The sequence below is a fragment of the Vulpes vulpes genome, chromosome 9 (assembly GCF_048418805.1).
Source record: "Vulpes vulpes isolate BD-2025 chromosome 9, VulVul3, whole genome shotgun sequence".
Classification (NCBI taxonomy): domain Eukaryota; kingdom Metazoa; phylum Chordata; class Mammalia; order Carnivora; family Canidae; genus Vulpes; species Vulpes vulpes.
The window spans coordinates 50073126-50095830 of NC_132788.1; positions in this window are offsets into that span (position 1 = coordinate 50073126).

A 22705-nucleotide genomic window follows, 5' to 3' on the forward strand; every position below is an offset into this window, starting at 1 on the left:
AATGATGGCTCTACTAGGCCCTTCTGGCCCTCCGTTTTCACCTTCACCTACCAAGCACCCTTTACTGTAAACAGGACAAAGAGAGAGACCTATAAAAAAATAAACAGGTGTGAAGGGAGCCGGTGGGTGGGTGTGTTCTGCGTGACTGGCACGTCTGTCTGTGCTGTTTGTGTAATGCGTGCGTGTGCCTACATTCCAGGCAAAATGAGGACTGGAAGGGAATTCAGCAACAGCACAAGCTCCCCTTACATCCCCAGGGAAGTCACACGGCCTTAGGGTCGGTGTCTCGAACCTTAGCATGTTTTTCATGGTTAGTTCCCCATGTGCATTGTGTGACTGCAGCACAGTATCTGTGTGTTCTCACTCTGTGCCCTGTGTGGTCCTTGGCACACAGAAAGAGATCAAAATTTGTTGAGTTCCTTGTGATCAAATCAACCCCAATTTTGATACTTGATTTGGAGCAATTTCTGCTTCTTGTTTTTGTATGCTGCTCTAGGAATTTCTCTCAAGTAGTGAAAACAAAGTTGTTTTTTTATATCTATGGTGAGACAGTGTTAATCCTAATATGTAAGGGTCGTTGCAACTCAGTAAAGAAAAGAACACTCACTGATAAAAATTCGCTGAAAAAGGAATTCAAATGGCTTATAAGTATATTTAAACATTTTCAAACTCCTGAGACATCAGAGCTGCAAAATAATACAATTATATGCTATTTCATCCATCAAAATGCCAAAGATTAAAATTCAGATAGGATACACAGTATTGGTAAAGATGCAAAAAATAAATGCTTATACAGGACTGATGTAAACGGGAAGTGATTCCATCTTTCCACGGGTAACATTCTCAAAAGTCTTATGTACCACCTTTTACCTGTATTTCCATTTCCAGGAACTTATTAAATGGAAGCAATCAGAGACATAAAGGAAGGTTTCTGTGCAGATACTCATCACAGCATTATATATCAAAACAACAAAAAGGAAATAATCTGAATGTTAAACAATAGATTCAGGTATTAAAGTATATTATGCACAAAATATAACAATGACATTGGAAAGTATTCATGATAAAATATTAAATAGAATATAAGACTATATAATATACCAAAAATTATATACCTGCTCAAATTTTAGCAGTGGTTAGGTGATTTTAATTTTTTTTTGATTTTTAAAAAAATTGTATTATTCATGAGAGACACAGAGAGAAAGCCAGAGATATAGGCAGAGGGAGAAGCAGGCTCCACGCAGGGAGCCCAATGCAGGACTCTACCCCAGGACTCCAGGAACATGCCCTGGGCCGAAGGCAGGTGCCCAACTGCTGAGCTACCCAGGTGTCCCTTTTTTAAAATTTTTATATCATCCAAATTTTCTATTAAAGGCACATGTTCCTTTTTTTTTAAAGATTTATTTATTTATTTTAGATAGATAGAGAGCATGAGTGGGGAGGGGCAGAGGGAGAGAATCTCAAGCCGACTCCCCCCTGAGTGAGGAGCCTAACATATTCTAAATTTTGCTCTAGGCACTGAGGAGGCATTGGCATTAAGTATATTACTGACCTTCAAAGACTTGAGTAGTAGAGTAACAAAAAAATAATAATAATAACCAAAAAAGTACATAAAATAATATTAGGAAATGATAAGTACTAGGAACAAACAATACAGCAGGATAGGAGAATAATAAGTGATGAGAAAGATGGTATTAGTTAACAGGGTCAGAGATGGCTCCCTTAAAGAGGTATTATATGCATAGAGACATGACTGAGATGAAGGAAAGATAAGCCTCCCAGGCAGAGGGAAAAATGGATCCAAAGTCCATGAGGCAGAAGCAAACTTGGCATTCTCCAAGAACAGTAAAAGGGCCAGTGCCACTAGAGTAGTGGCCATGGGGACAAGAGCAGGAAAAAATGAGGTCAGAGGAACATCCAGATCATAGAGGCTTTGCTAATTCTTTGAATTTCATTCTAGTGCTATGCGAAGTCATTGGAGCATTTAGCAGGAGAGTGATATAATACAATTTGCATTTTTCAAGAATATGTTGGTTTCTGCGTGTAGACTAAACTATGAGAGAGAAGGAATATAAGGAAGGAAGAATACCAGTCTGGAACTCTTGCATCTGTGCAGGCAAAGTAAAAAGATGACTTAGATTAGAAAGGAAGGTGATGAGAAATAATCTAATTTTAAACATATTTTAAATGTGGACCCAACAATCTATTAAGGAAAAGAGATCAATCAGTGATGACTTCTATGCTAATCTGAAATGTATGGAAAGGATTTTGGGGATTCTACACTGATAGTCTGGAAAGAACACTTACTTGGTCTTGATCTGACATCTATTATATTATTAGTAAAATCGGTACTGGTTGAGATTCATCATTTGTGGTGAATCTGATTGGACTAACTCTTCACGTTAGCACACTGGTGTGTTTATCCATTGTTTACAGATGAGGAAATTAAGGAACAGAGAGTTAAGCAACCTGCTATAGGTCTCACCACAAGTTAGTCATGAGTCACGGTTTGCACCAGTGAACTCTGACACCAGAGCTTGTGTTCTGTGCTAGTGTGCTACACTGCCCCTCTCTTGTCTCTGTTAACTCTTGCTTTAAAATCCTGCTACAGAAATAACAGTTTCCTACCATCCTGACTTACTACTCATCTGGCAAGACCAGTTAGGACAAGGACCACTATGAACTCATTCCTTCACCTGAGATGGGATGGGAACCCATTTTGCCTGGAGTGGGAACCATTCTAATAATGTTTTTAAAGGCTACCAGAAATGTGGCTATTACACTGGTGACTTCACAGATCATCTGGTATCTCTAGTTATGCCCTTACTGCTGTGACCCTTCTATGTGCTTTCTAAGGACAATATTTCTTCTGTTAGTTGTTCACAAAATTACAACAGCAGTAAAAATTTTTACTTTGGTCTGGGCCAAAGTTAAAGAAAATTGGTTCAGAATGTATGGTGTTGAAAGGTTCTGTCCCAAGAGAACATTTTTCTTAGTGCTAAATGAAGAATCAACTTTCCATCTTTGACCTTTAAAATGGGCTCATACTGCCAAGAATGAAGAATTAGTTCTTCAGATGGGAGACAAGTTTGAGAACCATTAAGTCCATGGCTATGAAATGTTAACAGATATGCATACATGTGTTTTCATACATATACACATTAGGAATATATTTCTGCCTATAAAAATACTGGTAGTCTGAATAGTTTTAGCTATAAGTAGATAGCTTTGTATACTGCATTCCCAAATCAATTCACCACCAGGAACATGAGTTGGCTGATCTATGCAGTGATTTATAATAAAAGGAGAGAACATCTGATTTGTCTCAGCTTTTGAAGTAAGGCACATTTTTATTAAGTTGCGCTTGACAGAAGCAGTTAAAATTTGGCAATACAATGAATCTTTTCTTTCTCACAGATTTTATTGACATGTTGGGATGGGTTTATCTTTTTACTAAAGGGGGATTGTCAGAACATTTATGGGCTGTGATTATTTGTGAATTTCTTTACCTTTATGGATTTTTTTCCATTATTTGCACATGTACTTTTGTATATAAATAAAAATCAAATTTACTTTGTAAAGATTAGTCTTCATTCCACACATTGATTTCTCCTTCATTTCATTGAGTACAGTTGATCCAAGGTATCTGTACTTTGCTTATATCCTTGATTTGAGGCCAAACATGACACAGCTATTTCCACAACTTGGAGAACAATCTCTGCTACCAGGTCAGTCTTACTTCTCAGGCTGGAGGTGTCACCCTGGACCCATATATGGAGAAGGAATAATTAAAAGATTTCGATTAAAATCCTGGATTATTTTTGTTTCTTTCCCAGTAAAATAAATTTAGAAAATAATCACACCAGACATGAACATGTGGAAGTACCTGAAAATATTCTCAGTAAATTTTAGTTTAATTTTTTGTCTTATCATTATCTCTCTTTGCCCCCACCTCCTTCCCAACAAAACAAACAAGGATTATATTTTTGTTATCTTGTAAAAGCCGTTAAAAGCTAGACATTTATATTATCATTTCAAAACATGTGAACATCTTCCATTCTCTTACTATCTGTATTCCCATTAAACCTCTGAATTAAACATTAAAAATTTTCTGGGATGCTATATTTTAAAGATTTCCCTGGCTATGTAAATGTTTATTTTATCCCTTCTTATTCCTCCTATTTGATTATTTTAAAAGATATATTCCCCTATTTTTAGGATCTAAGACAATACACATTTCCAATTATGGTGGAAAGACTATTATAAAATAGTCATTCTGTAGTAAAGGAAGCTTGATTGGAGTGAGGTATCCTCGAACTCCATGTGCTTTCTTTTTCTTTTTCTTTTTCTTTTTCTTTTTCTTTTATCCTTTCTTTTTTTTTTTTTTTTTTTCATGTGCTTTCTTTTAAAGACTCCTGGTGAACTGTCAGAGATGCCGTTTCCACTGGGCAGGCATTTCTCATTATTCAGCATTGTGAGTCACTCTCACTTCCAAACTGAAGCATAGAAAAAGCCCTCTTTGATTCTCTATTTCTCTAGAGGAGGCCCATGTTAGATGGAGAAATCACAAGTTGTAGGCAACGTAGATTTCTGGGTCATTCCATGAAGGATGGCTGTCCTTGAGTCCTTGGATGAGCAGAAAGCTCTGCATGAGGAAGAACTCGATTCATGTCGGTTTCACTCTTAAGAGTTTGGGACCATATCACAGACAATAAGCCAATCTGTCTTTACAAAAGCTCTAAGTGGAAAAATTCATTTTATTTGTGAAGATGATTAATTCACTCAGAAAACTTTGTTTACACTGGGCCATGAATTGTGCTTGATGCTATGAAGAATAAAAGAAAAACTGAACAAAACCTAGAACCTGGCTCGTAGGGGCTGATAGTCTAATAGCGCCACCATCCTAAGTTTCATTAGTTTATCTATAGTCTTTCAAAGTATCTTTACACACTTAATTTCACTTGATTTTCACAACAACCTTATAGCTCTTTCCAGCTCATAAATGAGTTAACTATGACCCAAATCTATAGAGAAATTAGTGAGAAAAACATAGCTTACATAAGGTCTTTTGGGGATGCCTGGGTGGCTCAGTGGTTGAGCGTCTGACTTCAGCTCAGGCCGTGATCCTGGCTGGAGTCCTGGGATCAAGTCCTGTTGGGCTCCCTGCAGGGAGCCTGCTTCTCCTTCTGCCTGTGTCTCTGCTTCTCTCTCCCTCTCTCTGTTTCTCATGAATAAATAAATAAAATATTTTTAAAGAAAAAAAAAAAGGTCTTTTGATTTCTGCCTGTTCAGATGTGCCAACTGAGCTCAGAATTCTGTGAGTACGTCCTTGCAAGCAGTCAAGAACCCAAAGGATGGCATGTTGGAGGAAAGAGAAGAGGGTGTTGGGCTCGAAGATTTTGCCACTTGGGAGCTGTAGCTTTGAGGGTGAATACCATACCATAAGAAAGGTTTCTTAACAACAATGAAGTTTTCTTTTTATTTCATTAACAGGGATATGGAGGAGCAAAGACATCTAAGAATGAGGGCTTCAATGTCATTTCTCATTATATATAGAACTCTTAGATGGGACATTTGCCAAATAAATTTTTTTAGACTTATCATTATATTATTTTAGAGAGAGAGAGCGAGTGAGAGAGAACTCATGAGTGGGGGGAGCGGCAGGAGGAGAGGAGAGAGAATCCTCAAGCAGACTCTCCACTGAGTGTGGAGCCCAACTTGGGGCTCGATCCCTGGACCCTGCATGACCTGAGCTAAAATCAAGACTGGGCCGCTTAACTGACTAAGCCACCAAGGTGCCCCCAAGTAAATGTTTAAATAAAGTTGTCTAATACTGTATGATAATTTGCCTTTAAGTGAATATTTTATATCTTAAAGTAATTAATGAAGAATTATTCTAAACTATTATATATTTCTTATTCCACTAACTTCTCTAGTAATCCCTATTAATATGCAACACTTTTCTGTTTGATAAGTCATTTCATGACACACACACACACACACACACATATAGTATTTTTTGAATTAATTAAGATATTTTTTAATATCTTCTAAGATACAAAGCCTACAAAATTATCAACTTGTGAATACAGGAAATGTGCATTGTTATCACATATATTCTGAATGCCTACCTTGTGCTCATTAAATATTTAATAAATCAGTGAATGATAAATGAATGCAAAAAACAGGGCCAGCAGGACTATCCCTATGAAATATTTAGAGAAAAATTAGAGCTGAACATTGTGGATTGCATTTTAAGGAAAACAAACATCAGACAGAAGGGGAAAAGGTATGAGTGGGAGAAATTGAGAATATCCCGAGGGGTTAACTTAAATGTGAGTCTTTAAATCTCCATCCAAAAAGTTCAACTCAAATTTTGACATAAATTCTATTATAGTCAGTACTGTTTTGTTTCTGTGTTTATTTTACCCCTTTTCATCTTTATGCAGTATAAAATGTAATATAAATGAGTTACACATAGATTGCATTTTCCACCATCCTGATAAAGAGAAGATCATTACACAACATCTGTAAAAGAACCACAGGTACAATCTTTCAGAAGAAAAAAATAAAACCAACATTAATTCAAGCTGACTAATAATTGCTCCTATCCTGGACAACTTAGTTAATTAACTATTATTTCCCAGTAATGATCAAACTAGAGAATAACCATATCTAATTACCCTTTCTTCCCTATGTGAAAAATTCTTTTTCATCATTACATGAGCAAAGGCAACGAACAGCAATTACTGGTGAATGAGGAAGCAGCTTACTTTGTATACTTCATTAGGAGAAATGTAGAAGCATCCCCAGGAATGAAACTTTAGCATAGCTCTGATCAGATCTGTATGTGAGAGTGCTGTTATATCACAGAATTTTAGGATTTTGTGTACCATTGGGTTAAAGGCAATATAACTGAATGCAGTGATGCAAAACACAGGATATGAATGCTGAGTATTTTATACAGTTGATGAGTGGCACAAATTTTGTGCAATCAAATCAAAGTTGATTTCTCTGATGAATAATATAAGTGCCTGTGTGCTATTTTATTGATTACTAAGAGCTTCCTATGTTTCATAAGCCTCTTTACAGGCCACAAAATTCTGATTCATGAAAACTGGAATCCAATCATGGAAGCATTGCTTTGGTGGAGATTAAGGTCACAGGAGTGCCTCTGATTAAATCCAGGATTTCCCTCCTAGCTGACCTTTGATTCTTCTCAAGAACTTGGAGCAATGTGTAACTGAAACCCCAGAGTTCTGTTATCATACCATAAAACATTCTTGCCTTGACATAAAATAGTATCAGCAGGCTTCTTAAAGATTATCTGAATTCATCTGTGATATCTCTGGATAAGCTGTCTGAAAAATGATGCTCACCAAATGTTCAAAACTTATCCTTACATAATGATTGATGAAAACTGACCATTGAAATGCTGGTAAATGTTAATTATATGCAAAGATTGTGATTATAACTTATTTTGTGTTAAACCATTCTAACGATGATTGACCAAGGATCTTCTTGCATATATCTCTACTTAGGAAAAAAAAAATCAAAATATAAAAAATCCATCAGTGCTTTTGATTTCTACTATTATCAAATTGCTACTATGAAATTCATGAGAACCCATATTTGTATATTGCTTAGAAATGCTTTTGGGGGGGCGAGATGGCGGAGGAGTAGGGTCCCCAAGTCACCTGTCCCCATCGACTTACCTAGATAACTTTCAAATCATCCTGAAAACGTACAAATTCGACCTGAGATTTAAAGAGAGACCAGCTGGAATGCTACAAAATGCTACAATGGGAAGGGTTTTCGCTTCTGATAAGGTAGGAAGGCGCGGGGGGGCGGAGAATCCAGTGGGGGAGGGGCCCCACGAGGAGCCGGGCTAAAGCCAGGTGGCAAAAGCCTCTGGGACAGGAGAGCCCAGCCCTGGAGAAGCAGGAGCTTTAAAAATCTGCACCAGATTCTTCCTGGACGGAAAGGCGCTTGCAGGGAACTCGGGCAGAACCGCAGGAGAGGCAGTGGGGACCCCAGGTTCCCGGGGTCACTAACCAGGAAGTGCGCCCAGGGGAGAGCGACCGACCCGCGGGCCGAGCTCGGTCAAGGGCTGGAGTGGCCCGGGGGGGCCCGGGAGCAGCCCAGGCAGCTGCTCTGCATACAGGGGGCTGCGCCCTGCTGCCTTGGAGAGCCAGGCGGGAGCATGATGCCAGCAGCACAGGCCCCAGATCCCAGGGCATTGAGCGGACACAGCCAGTGATCCTGTGGTCCCCCGGGGACGGGTGGAGGTGGGGAGGGCACAGAACAGCCAGCACTCTTCTGCCTCCGGGCGACCCGGACTGTGCAGATGAGCACCGCCCCCCCGACCCCCCCACCCCCCGCACCCCCGGATGCATCCAGGCCAGTGCAGATTGGGAGCTGGGGTGGTTACTGCGGGAGCTGACTCCAGGGCTGGAGAGCTGGCGGCCGCCAGTGGTGGTGTTCCTCCTGGTGTCACCGTGTCCCTGTAGGAGGTGGGGCCGCCAGAGAACAGGGGCCTCACAGGATAAACAGCTCCCACTGAGTCATGCACCTGGCAGGGGGCAGGGCAGCTCCCCCAGGGGCACATACCTCAGACTCAGCACAGCAGGACCCTCCCCCAGAAGACCAGCTGGAAGGACAGGGGAAGAGCAAGTTCTTGACGCTGGAAAGCTCCAGCGGAAGTCAAGGGATTTACAGTGTATAGAACCAGAAGATACCCCTCCTTGTATTTTTCTTCCTTTTTCCAGTACAACTCATTTTTATATCAGACTGTAAATTTCCATTTTTTTTCTCTTTCCCACCTTAACTACAATATTTTACCACCTCTACATTTTTAGAATTCTTCCTTTTTGACTTTCATATTTCTACAATTACAAGTCCTAGATATATTTCTCACTTCTAGATTCCCTTCAACATACTCAACAATTTTGGGAGATATACAATATATGTTTTTTTGTTTTGTTTTGTGTTTTTTTTTTTCTTTTCTCTGCTGCATTTTGTTCTACAATGGCAGAAGTTAATACCTTCTAAAACATGACTATTATGCACCCAGAACCAAGTAGTATACCGTGCTGGTTCATTCTGTGAGATTCCTCATTCCCATTCTGCCCCCCTCTTTTATCTCATTTAGGTTTTGGTGGTCAATGTTGGGGCCTTCTACAAGTATTTCTGGTTTATATAAATTTGGGCCTGAGCATCTTCTAACATACAGAACTTAATATACTCAGAAACCAGAGGATCACCCTCTAGAACCCCTCAGGTAGACTACATTCTCCCTCCACTACAACTTCATCACCACCACCATATCCCAGTCCACCACTCTTTTTGTTCTTCTCCTTTCTTTTCTTTTTTCTTTTTCTTTTTCTTTCTTCTTCCTTAGGATTCCTTGCCTTTTATTTTTTACTCCTTTGATTTAAAATTTGTTTTTCACTTTAGTGGTCCTCTTGTTTTCTTTCTTTCTGATCTTTGTTTTTAATTTCTGGTCTCTGACCTCAGCAGAATCACCTAGGGTGAAATTTACTTAGGTCGTGGTTAATATTCTTGATGCAGCCCACTCATACAGCCATTCTGCACTTAGCAAAATGACTAGAAAGAAGAACTCACCACAAAAGAAAGAATCAGAAACAGTACTCTCTCCCACAGAGTTATAGAATTTGGATTACAATTCGATGTCAGAAAAACAATTCATAAGCACAATTATAAAGCTACTGGTGGCTCTGGGAAAAAGCATAAAGGATTCAAGAGACTTCATGACTGCATAATTTACATCTAATCATGCCAAAATTAAAAATCAATGAAATGAGATGCAATCCAAACTGGAGGTACTAACCATGAGAGTTAATGAGGTAGAAGAAAGAGTGAGTGACATAGAAGACAAGTTGATGGCAAGGAGGGAAGCTGAGGAAAAAAGAGAAAAACAATTAAAGACCATGAGGAAATGTTGAGGAGAGATAAATGACAGCCTCAGAAGGAAAAATCTACCTATAATTGGGATTCCAGATGGCGCCGAGAGGGACAGAGGGCCAGAAAGCATATTTGAACAAATCATAGCTGAAAACGTCTCTAATTTGGGAAGGGAAACAGGCATTAAGATCCAGGAGATAGAGAGGTCCCCCCCCAAAAAAATTCAATAAAAACCATTCCACACCTCGACATTTAATAGTGAACTTGCAAATTCCAAAGATAAAGAGAAGACCCTTAAAGCAGCAAGAGACAAGAGATCCCTAACTTATATGGGGAGAAATATTAGATTAACAGAAGACCTTTCCACAGAGACCTGGCAGGCCAGAAAGGGCTGGCAGGATATATACAGGGTCCTAAATGAATAGAACATGCAGCCAAGAATACTCTATCCAGCAAGGCTTTCATTCAGAATAGAAGGAGAGATAAAGAGCTTCCAAGGTAGGCAGAAACTGAAGGAAAACCAGCTCCGCAAAAAATATTAAGGGGGACTCTGTAAAAGAAAGATAAAGCCCAAAGAAACAATCCACAAAAATAGGGACTGAATAGGTATTACGATGACACTAAATTCATATCTTTTGATAGTAACTCAGAATGTGAATGGGCTAAATGATCCCATCAAAAGACACAGGGTTTCGGACTGGATAAAAGAGCAAGACCATCTATTTGCTGTCTATAAGAGACTCATTTTAGACCTAAGGACACCTACAGCCTGAAAATGAAAGGTTGGAGAACCATTTACCATTCAAATGGTCTTCAAAAGAAAGCTGGGGTAGCCGTCCTCATATCAGATAAAGTTTATACCAAAGACTGTAGTAAGAGATGAAGAGTATAAATATATCATACTTAAAGGATCTATCCAACAGGAGACCTAACAATCATGAATATTTATACTCCTAATGTGGTAGCTGCCAACTATATCAATCAATTAATAACCAAAGTAAAGACATACTTAGATAATAATACACTTATACTGGGAGACTTCAAAATGGCTCTTTCTGCAAATGACAGGTATTCTACACACAACATCTCCAAAGAAACAAGAGCTTTAAATGATACACCGGACCAAATGGATTTCACAGATATTTACAGAACCTTCCTCCATCTGAACACAACTGAATACACATTCTTCTCAAGTGCACATGGAACTTTCTCCAGAATAGACCACATACTGGGTCACAAATCAGGTCTCAACTGATACCAAAGGACTGGGTTGTCCCCTGCATATTTGCAGAAACTTGAACTCAACCACAAGAAGAAATTGGGAAGAAATTCAAACACGTGGAGGTTAAAGACCATCCTGCTAAAAGATGAATGGGTCAACCAGGAAATTAGAAAAGAATAAAAAAGATTCATGGAAACTAATGAAAATGAAGATACAACCGTTCAAAATCTGTGGGATACAGCAAATGCAGACCTGAGAGGGAAATACATTGCAATACAAGCATCCCTCAAAAAATTGGAAAAAATTCAAATACAGAAGCTAACTTTGCACCTAAAGGAACTGGAGAAAGAACAGCAAATAAAACCTACACCAAGCAGAAGAAGAGAGACAATAAAGATTCAAGCAGAACTCAATGAAATAGAGACCAGAAAAACTGTAGAACAGATCAACAAAACCAGGAGCTGGTTCCTTGAAAGAATTAATAAAATAGATAAACCATTAGCCAGCCTTATTAAAAACAAAAGAGAAAAGACTCTAATTAATAAAGTCATGAATGAAAGAGGAGAGATCACAACCAATACCAAGAAAATACAAATGATTTTAAAAATATATTATGAGCAGCTATATGGCAATAAATTAGGCAATCTAGAAGAAATGGATACATTTCTGGAAAACCACAAACTACCAAAACTGGAACAGGAAGAAATAGAAAACCTGAACAGGCCAATAACCAGGGAGGAAATTGAAGCAGTCATCAAAAACCTCCCAAGAAACAAAAGTCCAGGGCCAGATGGCTTCTCAGGGGAATTCTATCAAATGTTTAAAGAAACAATACCTATTCTACTAAAGCTGTTCCGAAAGACAGAAAGGGATGGAATACTTTCAAACTCATTTTATGAGGCCAGCGTCACGTTAATCCAAAACCAGACAAAGATACCACCAAAAAGGAAACCTATATACCAATATTCCTGATGAACACAGATGCAAAAATTCTCAACAAGATACTAGCCAATAGGATCCAACAGTACATTAGGATTATTCACCATGACCAAGTGGGATTTATCTCCAGGATGCAAGGCTGGTTCAACACTCCTAAAACAATTAACGTGAGAGATCACATCAACAAGAGAAAAAACAAGAACCATAGGATCTTCTCAGTAGATGGATAGAGAACATTTGACAAAATACAACATCCATTCCTGATCAAAATTCTTCAGGGTGTAGGGAAAGAGGGAACATTCCTCAGCATCTTAAAAGCCATCTATGAAAAGCCCACAGCCAATATCATTCTCAATCGGGAAACACTGAGAGCCTTTCCCCTATGATCAGGAACATGACAGGAATGTCCACTCTCACCACTGCTATTCAACATAGTACTAGAAGTCGTAGCCGCAGCAATCAGGCAACAAAAATAAATAAAAGGCATTCAAATTGGCAAAGAAGAAGTCAAATTCTCCCTCTTCACAGATGACGTGATACTCTACATAGAAAACTCAAAAGACTCCACACCAAGATTGCTAGAACTCATACAGCAATTCAGCAATGTGGCAGGATACAAAATCAATGCCCAGAACTCAATGGCATTTCTATACACTAACAAAGAGACTGAAGAAAGAGAAATTAAGGAGTCAATCCCATTTACAATTGCACTCAAAAGCGTAAGATACCTAGGAATAAACCTAACCAAAGAGGTAAAGGATCTATACCCTAAAAACTAACACTTCTGAAAGAAATTGAGGAAGACACAAAGAGATGGAAAAATATTCCATGCTCATGGATTGGAAGAATTAATATTGTGAAAATGTCAATGTTACCCATGGCAATTTACACATTTAATGCAAACCTTATCAAAATACCATGGACTTTCTTCAGAGAGTTGGAACAAATAATCTTAAGATTTGTGTGGAATCAGAAAAGACCCCAAATAGCCAGGGGAATACTGAAAACGAAAACCAGGGATCCCTGGGTGGCGTAGCGGTTTGGCGCCTGCCTTTGGCCCAGGGCGCGATCCTGGAGACCCGGGATCGAATCCCATGTTGGGCTCCCAGTGCATGGAGCCTACTTCTCCCTCTGCCTATGTTTCTGCCTCTCTCTCTCTCTCTGTGTGACTATCATAAATAAATAAAAATTTTAAAAAAGAAAAAAAAAAGAAAGAAAACGAAAACCAGAGCAGGGGCATCACAATGCCAGACTTCAGGTTGTACTACAAAGCTGTGATCATCAAGACAGTGTGATACTGGCACAAAAACAGACACATAGATCAATGGAACAGAATAGAGAACCCAGAAATGGGCCCTCAACTCTATGGTCAACTAATATTCGACAAAGCAGAAAAGACTATCCACTGGAAAAAGGACAGTCTCTTCAATAAATGGTGCAGGGAAAATTGGACAGCTACGTGCAGAAGAATGAAACTAGGCCATTCTCATTCTCTTACACCAGACACAAAGATAAACTCAAAATGGATGAAAGATCTAAATGTGAGACAAGAATCCATCAAAATCCTAGAGGAGAACACAGCCAACACCCTTTTTGAACTTGGCCACAGCAACTTCTTGCAAGATACATCTATGAAGGCAAGAGAAACAACAGCAAAAATGAACTATTGGGACTTCATCAAGATAAGAAGCTTTTGCACAGCAAAGGATACAGTCAACAAAACTAAAAGACAACCTACAGAATGGGAGAAGATATTTGCAAATGACGTATCAGATAAAGGGCTAGTATCCAAGATCTATAAAGAACTTATTCAACTCAACAGCAAAGAAACAAACAATCCAATCATGAAATGGGCAAAAGACATGAACGGACATTTCACAGAGGAAGACATAGACATGGCCAACAAGCACATGAGAAAATGCTCCACATCACTTGCTATCAGGGAAATACAAATCAAAACCACAATGAGATCCCACCTCACACCCGTGAGAATGGTGTAAATTAACAAGACAGGAAACAACAAATGTTGGAGAGGATGTGGAGAAAGGGGAACCCTCTTGCACTGTTGGTGGGAATGTGAACTGGGGCAGCCACTCTGGAAAACTGTGTGGAGGTTCCTCAAAGTTAAAAATAGACCTGCCCTATGACCCAGCAATTCACTGCTGTGGATTTACCCCAAAGATACAGATGCAATGAAACGCTGGGACACCTGCACCCCGATGTTTCTAGCAGCAATGTCCACAATAGCCAAACTGTGGAAGGAGCCTTGGTGTCCATTGAAAGATGAATGGATAAAGAAGATGTGGTTTATGTATACAATGGGATGTTACTCAGCCATTAGAAATGACAAATACCCACCATTTGCTTCAAGGTGGATGGAATTGGAGGGTATTATGCTGAGTGAAGTAAGTCAATGGGAGAAGGATCTCATTCATTTGGGGAATATAAAAAGAAAGTGAAAGGGAATAAAGGGGAAAGGAGAGAAAATGAGTGGGAAATATCAGGGAGGGTGACAAAACATGAGAGACTCCTAACTCTGAGAAACGAACAAGGAGTAGTGGAAGGAGAGGTGGCGGGGGGTTGGGGTGACTGGGTGATGGGGGCACTTGACGGGATGAGCACTGGGTGTTATGCTATGTGTTGGCAAATAGAACTCCAATAAAAAATATATTAAAAAAAAGATGTGCTTTTACATGTATTATCTGGATAAATTCTAATAACCACTCTGTGAATAAGATTATTAACATTTTGCAAGTAAGACTGTTGAGGTCTCAAATGATTAAATATTATGCCTAGTTTATTAGTTGAGTTAGGATCAACTGAAAAAGAAACAAAAAACACTTTGGCTTACACAACATTAAATTTATTTTTTTTTCCTTAAGCCTTTATGTTTATATTTGCCTCTCAAGTCCAGGGCTATTATATTGTTTCTCTGTCAGAGATCAAAGATCCTTTTATCTTACTGCTTTACAGTGCAAGACATTAGGTCCCAATGTGACCTCATTGTCCAAAAGGGCTGCTGAAGCTCCAGCATTTGTGATTATATTCTAGTCAGAAGGAAAAACAAAAAAAAAAAATAAAAAATAAAAAAAAAAAAGAAGGAAAAACAAGAAAAGGAAGAGTCATTTTAGAAGTAATAACATTCCTTCTGGGCACAAGAACACACATCGACCCACCTGGCTAAAAAGGGCCTGGGAAATTGTTTTGTTCAGGGCTCCATGTGCCTAGCTAAAAATAGGGGATTCCATTACTTTGAAAACAAGAGATCTCTATAGAGGATCAACTTCTAGGCTCTGTTACATTTAGCATCTTATATCTAGTAAGTGATGAAATTGGGACCACAACTCAGGCTTTCTTGCTTCTTATCTCATGGTGTAACTGCAGTATGTTGTCATATACTGAGAAGAGACATTGGCACATAGTCTTGTTTTCCACCATTTATAGCTGTGATGGTATCCATCATGATTCCTGCTTGCTATCATTTTCCTACAATTGGTTAGATATAAACTTGGAAGAAACACTTGTATCAGTTCCACCATTATGAAAGATTAGTTTGTACAAAGAGTCTGTCTATGGAGTTAACATCCAAAATTATTTCCCTGATTGCCTTGAAAATTCCAGTGTTCTTAATTGTTTTCTTGTTAAGAAAAAACAGAGTATGTCAGTAATCGGTTGTGAAATGCATATATCCTCTACCCCATCCAAGATTTTAGTTGAGGATTATTTTTTTTAAGTTATTTATTTATTTATTCATGAGAGACACAGAGAGAGAGAGGCAGAGACACAGGCAGAGGGAGAAGCAGGCTCCATGCAGGGAGCCTGACATGGGACGCGAGACCCAATCCCGGATCTCCAGGTTTACGCCCTGAACCGAAGGCATGCACTAAACCACTGAGCCACCGGGGCGGTCCCTTAGTTGAGGATTAATTTCTTTTCAATGATTGAGTAAATAAACATCATTTAGGGACACTACCAAAGATAAATAGTCTACCAATTTCAGAGCAATACAAGAATTTACATATTTTACTGGGTTGTCCCCTTTGGGACCAACCTTAGAAATTAGGAATAATTTAGCCAAGATTGGGGCATATAATTCAGCCTGGGGACTCTCAGTTTTCTTCTGAGGGAGAGACAATTTCTTGAGCATTTTGGCACTAAGATAGATAAAATATTGATGTCAAGGCTGGTGTGAAAGTCATCTCAGTGATTGGCTGAAAATGGACCTGTGCTTAACAGAATTTCAGTGCTTTCATATAGAAATGGCTTATGTAGGGACCCCTGGGTGTCTCAGTGGTTGAGTATCTGCCTTTGGCTCAGGGCATGATCCTCGAGTTGTGGGATCGAGTCCCCCATCAGACTCCCTGCATGGAGCCTGCTTCTCCCTCTGCCTATGTCTCTGCCTCTCTCTCTGTGTGTGTCTCTCACGAATAAATAAATGAATAAAATCTTTTTTTGTTTTTATTTTTATTTATTTTTTTAATTTTAATTTATTTATTTATGATAGTCACAGAGAGAGAGAGAGGCAGAGACACAGGCAGAGGGAGAAGCAGGCTCCATGCACCGGGAGCCCGACGTGGGATTCGATCCCGGGTCTCCAGGATCACGCCCTGGGCCAAAGGCAGGCGCCAAACCGCTGCGCCACCCAGGGATCCCCTTTTTTTGTTTTTAAAGAGTAATGGCTTTGTTTGGAATTCTGCTTTCAGGCCTAGATTCCTCAAAAGTTGAGAAGAGGTGAGAAAACAAAACAAAAATTTCAAAGATATTAAAATGCATAATGAATGGAAAGTGGGTGGGAATCCTTCATTACATTAATGGTAGCAGAACATAGAGATTTCAAATAGCCTGAAGAAGTCAAAAGCCTTAAAGTCTATGTCTGGAGATGTAAAAGAGAAAATAAGGAAATAAGTTATTTCTCTTGGCTTGAAGAGTTACAGGTGCAGTTAATCTGAAGATGAGAAGCAGATCTGGAAGTTTAGAGTCTTTTATTACAATAATCATCATATTTTAGGGACTGTCACAATCACCTGCAAGGCTTGTAAGAGCACAGATGACTGGTCCCCAGCGCCAGAGTTTCTGATTCAGTCGATCTGGGGTGCGGCTTGAAATTTTAATTTCTTACAAGTTCCCAGGTGATATCAATGCTACCAATCAGAGGACTGAACTTCAAGACACTACAATACAGAATAATTGCTCAAGGGAAGCAACTGAAATTGCATTTGGGAATAGGTAGAATTATATCCTAGGTAATGTTCTCAGTTCTACAGAAGATGAACTGAGCTTTATTTGCAAAGTTAGTAGATATTTTCATTATTGATAAACACAATATTCTGAGCTATGACCATTGAAGCAAGCTTCATGATAGCTCTGTGACCAGACAGTGCATATCCTAGCTCATCAGAAAGGGAAATGAGAGAAAGATGTGTTGTGACTGTTCACCATCTGGGAGAAAGATCCTTATGGCACTCCTACATCCCTGGCATGACACCACATTGTGTGTGTGGAAAGACAAACTGCACAATTCATCCAGATGTTTAGCTTGTAACTCTACATCAGGCCAAACATCCAAAGATTTCAAATAAATCAAAATTTCAAGTAAATCAAGCATCTGAATATTTAATTGGTTTCTACATTCTAATGTAGTCTAATATTTCAGGGTCTTATAGACTCAATCTTGCCTTTCATGCAACTGTCAGATTAAGGAGTCACCTCCCACCCCATGTGTCTGTCTACTTCTCTTTTGGCCCAACAAGTAAAAGCTATGCTACCTTGATCCCTGATGTACTTCTATGTCTTTGAAGTTGGTCATCTATTATCTCATTTGTCATCTCTCTACTCTTCAGTGCTTAAAAGTTCACAGCAAGAAAGAATGACTTAAGAAGTTACACCTCTAATGATTCCATCATGGTTGCAATTCTTTGAAAGAGAGGACTCTGTGAGTATGGACAATACTAGGTGATCACACTCTATTTGGATAGAACCATGGAACATGCAGTAGATCTACTTTACCATGATTTATCTGAACAGTCACATTTGAGACAGCATTCTCACTACTCAAGCAATGTTAGAAAAGCTTAATAAAAGTAATAAAAGTAAGATAGAAGAAATGTTTTAAATATGTGTATGTACGTGATGGAACAAGCACTGGATGTTATCCGCAACTGATAAATTATTGAAATTATTGAACACTACATCTGAAACTATGATGTACTACTAGATGTTGGCTAATTGAATTTAAATTAAAAAATAAGTATGTATGCATATATATCTAAATTTTACATAGAGATATAGTCAGATTAATATAAAACACATATTTGGATATATATATATATATACATATATATATATATGTATATATATATATATATATTTCCATTTAGTGTCTGTCTAATCTTTTACCTGAGAGAAAATACAAAAATTCTAGTCTGGGTGAATGATACATATTTTTCAAGTGGTATTAGAAGCAACAGAATTTAAGTGCAAGAAATGGATTTATTCAGGCCACTGTGGTTTGTTTGAGATTTGAAATGCAACTTACTTACAGTCAAAATCAAATGAAACACACACACACACACACACACACACACACACACAGAGTATTTCCATTAATTTATTTTCAAATTGTTATACAAGAGCATTTTTTTTTTGCATTATACATCTTGGATTAAATAATGCCATTTTAAAGCCTCTAATTATTTCTCATTTCGGAGTCTGATATTGTGGTGCTTCAATGACAAATAGTTTTTTAGGCAGTGCCACAAATGGGTAGGAACTATTGGCTTTAAAAGCATCTTTGAGATAAAAGCACTGTGCTGTATTATGCATGATGCTTCTGAACATAAAAACTTCAAAGGCAATAGAGTTAAGAACTGACCCTAAAATCTGATTTAGTTCATGTAAAAGAACAATCAGAGATAAGGAAAAGAATAGGCAAGATTTCCTGTGCCAGATACCAAGCCATAAATAACAATGCAGTGAAATAACCCTAATTGATGAGGCTCTGTGATTGACAATATGAGCTGCAGGATGAGAGGATCCTGCTAAAGCATGCCGTGCTCTGCAAAGATGTGAGTTAAATATCCAAGGAGTCATCCAAACATAAATATAGCCATGGTTACATTAACTATTAACAATAACTTTCCAAATCTCAATGCACAAAACCCACGTCTATGATGAGTAGGAAGCCCTAGCCTTTCCAGAAATGCCCAGGAAAACTAAATGCATGTGAAATACATGTAGTGAGTACAAATCTTAGTTCAAAACTCAGCCAGGGCTTATAAACTGGGTTTGTGGGGGAGGGTTGAGTAAAACCCAGCTTGACAGTATGTCTCACACAGAACAGGTGACAGGGTGACAGGGTCATCCCAGGTGAGAAAAAGAAGTGAGGGAATAGGGGACAGCTCATATTGTTTGGATATCTCAATATTTTTTGAATAATCAGTATTTGTCTGAACTCTACATTCCAACAGAATTCATATTCTTCCTCATGAGGCCCCCACGTCCAACAAAAATCAGAAACTATGGCACAATATTTGTTTTAAGGTTTTCTGAGCATTCTGTGATAATTAGAAGTGGCTACAAGGGATCCATTATAATTAGGAAACTGGTCCACCAAGAATCTCTTAAAAGACCCCTAACTCTACAGGACAGAGTATTAGGGTGCCCACCCTACTTCTCTGGGGATCAATGCAGTCTATACATTTTTAAAAGTATCTTACATTTTTAGAATTGCTTTATATTTATGGAAAAATCGAGAAGATAGTTCTTAGAGCTGCCATATATCCCATACCCAGTTTTCCTTATTATTAACATCTTACATTAATATGGTACATATGCCACAATTGATAAATCAGTATCAACACATTACCATTAACTAGAGTACATAGTTTATTTAGATTTTTTTAGTTTTTATCTAATGGTCTTTTTCAGTTCCAGAATCCCTCATTCCATTTAGTTGCCATGTCTCCTTAGACTCCTGTTGGCTATGACAGTTGCTCAGACTTTTCTTGCTTTTGGTGGCCTTGACACTTTTGAGGAGTATTAATTGAGTGTTGTAGAATATCTCTTAATTAACTTTTTCATGATATTTGCACTAGGGTTATGTGCTTTGTGGGGGAGACCAGATGGTAATGTACCATTTTCATCACATTATTTACAGGGTACAGAGTGTCAGCATGACTTACCACTGTTAACATTAACTTTGATTACCTGGCTGAAATGTTTGTCAAGTTTTTCCATTACAAAGTCACTCTTTTATTTACCTCACCATACTATGTTCTTTAGGAAGAAATCCCTTATATATAGCCCACAAATAAGGAGTAGGGCATCTCATAAATGTTGGTAGGAATAATTACCATTTTCATCACTTATGAAATAGAAAAGTAGAATTTGTATTTTCTCTGTCTTCAAATAATTATTTAAAATGTGACATAAGGATCAGCACCTCCTAATATTTATTAACTAATATTCAAATCAAATTAGCTTCAATCTCCATTCCCCAAGCACAGTGGGAAACTTATTATTTCTCTCAGTGTCTGTGGATTTTTCTAGTGGTGCTTATGGTTCTTCTTGTTATTTCCTGATCTGATTTCCTGCTTTCCTGGAATGCATAATCTGTTTCACATTATGCCTCTTTGAGGCTAGTCCTTTTTCTCCAACTATCCATCCAAATGTGGAAAATAGCATTGATACCTTGCTTTCTCCAAAGAACTGGGTAGTTATGTGTAATAGATTTGTTTGAAATGTGCATGGTGAGAATGGTGGAAGGATCCTGTATTATATCTGGGGAAATAATGTTATATCACTGCACAGTCAAGAAGGATTTCACATTGACTATTAGGTATTTTTAATATTTGGCACACAGAACTATTCTGGCTTTTGACTATGTTTCACTTTTGTCCATCTGCCATTCTCATCATGAGGAACTTCTCACTTGAGTGCTTTTCATTCATGGCTCCTGGATTTCCATCATTTCCCCAGAATTTTCCTGTCCCAGTAACTCTTCTTTGGATTCTTGTCTTGGCTTCTTCCCAACGTCCAACTCTGGATAGTGTGGCAAAATAGCAGAGTACCTTCATTTATTGCTATGTTCAAGAATTTAAGCATAATGGTCTCATTCTTAGCTGACCTTGCTGTGTGCTTGAGTCTATCATTCCATAGTCAGATGATTTGTCAAGATGTTTTGCTGCACAAAGAAAATTTGGTCTTCTGAAGAATACGGCTATGGGCTCTTTAACACATTTCTTTCCCTTTGACAATTCCTCCCTCCCTCCCCATCGGCCTCCCATCCTCTCTTGTAGTAAGAAATGGTAAGCATCAATCTGCATTCATTCAGGGAGACAGAATTCACTTCAGATATTTTACAAATGAATTATGGGAGCTGGCAACAAAGGTGATTGGAGATAAGATTAGAGAAAACAGTATTTGTCCCCCAAAAAGGGATGACAAGAGTCCTACCAGTCACAATATCCTTATCTAATACTTCCTTTTTAGCTTAGCCTGGCCTACCTTAAATATGCCCAAAACACTGACATCAGCATACAATTGGGCAAACTCATCAAACACAAAGCTTATTTTATAATAAAGTGTTGAATATCTCATGCTATTTATTGAACACCGTACTGAAAGTGAAAAACAGAATGGTCTTATGAGACAGAATGGTTGCCAGTGTTAGGGTTGTTCACCCTCATGGTCATCTGGCTGACTGGGAACTGCAGCTTTCTGTACTGCCAAGCTTCACAAGAGAGGATGGTACTCCTATTGCTAGCTGGGGAAAAGATCAATATTCAAAATGTGGTTTCTATTGAACACATATTGCTTTCACACCATCATATAGTCAAAAAATCCTAAGTCAAACCATTATAAATCTGGGACCATCTGTACAAGATACTCCTAACATAGTCCTCACTTCTTCCATCCTATAATAGCAAACCCATTTCCTATTGACATTTGAGATCAATCACTGCATCCTATAGAGATGTAGTTCTCTTTTTTTTCTTTTTCTTTTTTGTCTGTGAGGTCACTGGCATGAGGACCCCAAAATATCCAGATGTCTGTATCAACTTCCAGTTCTTTGAAATCATTTTGTCCTCAGATGGAAACATCCCACCCTTGAGAACTAAAACCTCTTTACAAGGCAAGCCTAAAGTTGAGGGGACAAACATCAAATGTTATATTAAAATTGAGTCTTGAGAATTAATGATAAGAGGAATCAATTTCTATACCTTGATTCCTGGGCTCACATGTTCTGGATATGGAAGAAACAGTACCATATATTGGTTGCTGGTTTAGAGCCTATAGACAACTGTTGAGGATATGATCTCAGCCCTGGAACATGTTGTCAGCTAGCAAACTAGAGTTTGCAATTGGCCATTTCACCATTCTAACAGAATAGATATTTTTAGCTGATGGGACATATAGAAAGTCCAATCAATACCTTGGGAATGAAGCCTATTTCCTTCTTTTGCTATAAAATGAGTTCTTGGGTCAAAAGCAATGTGATGTTAGATAAGGTGAATAAGACATCAAGTTAGGATAAATAATGCCAGAAGTATGATTTTGGATAGAAACTGCATGTCTACTGTAGGGAGACAGTAGACAGGGAGATAGGGAGGATCAATTATG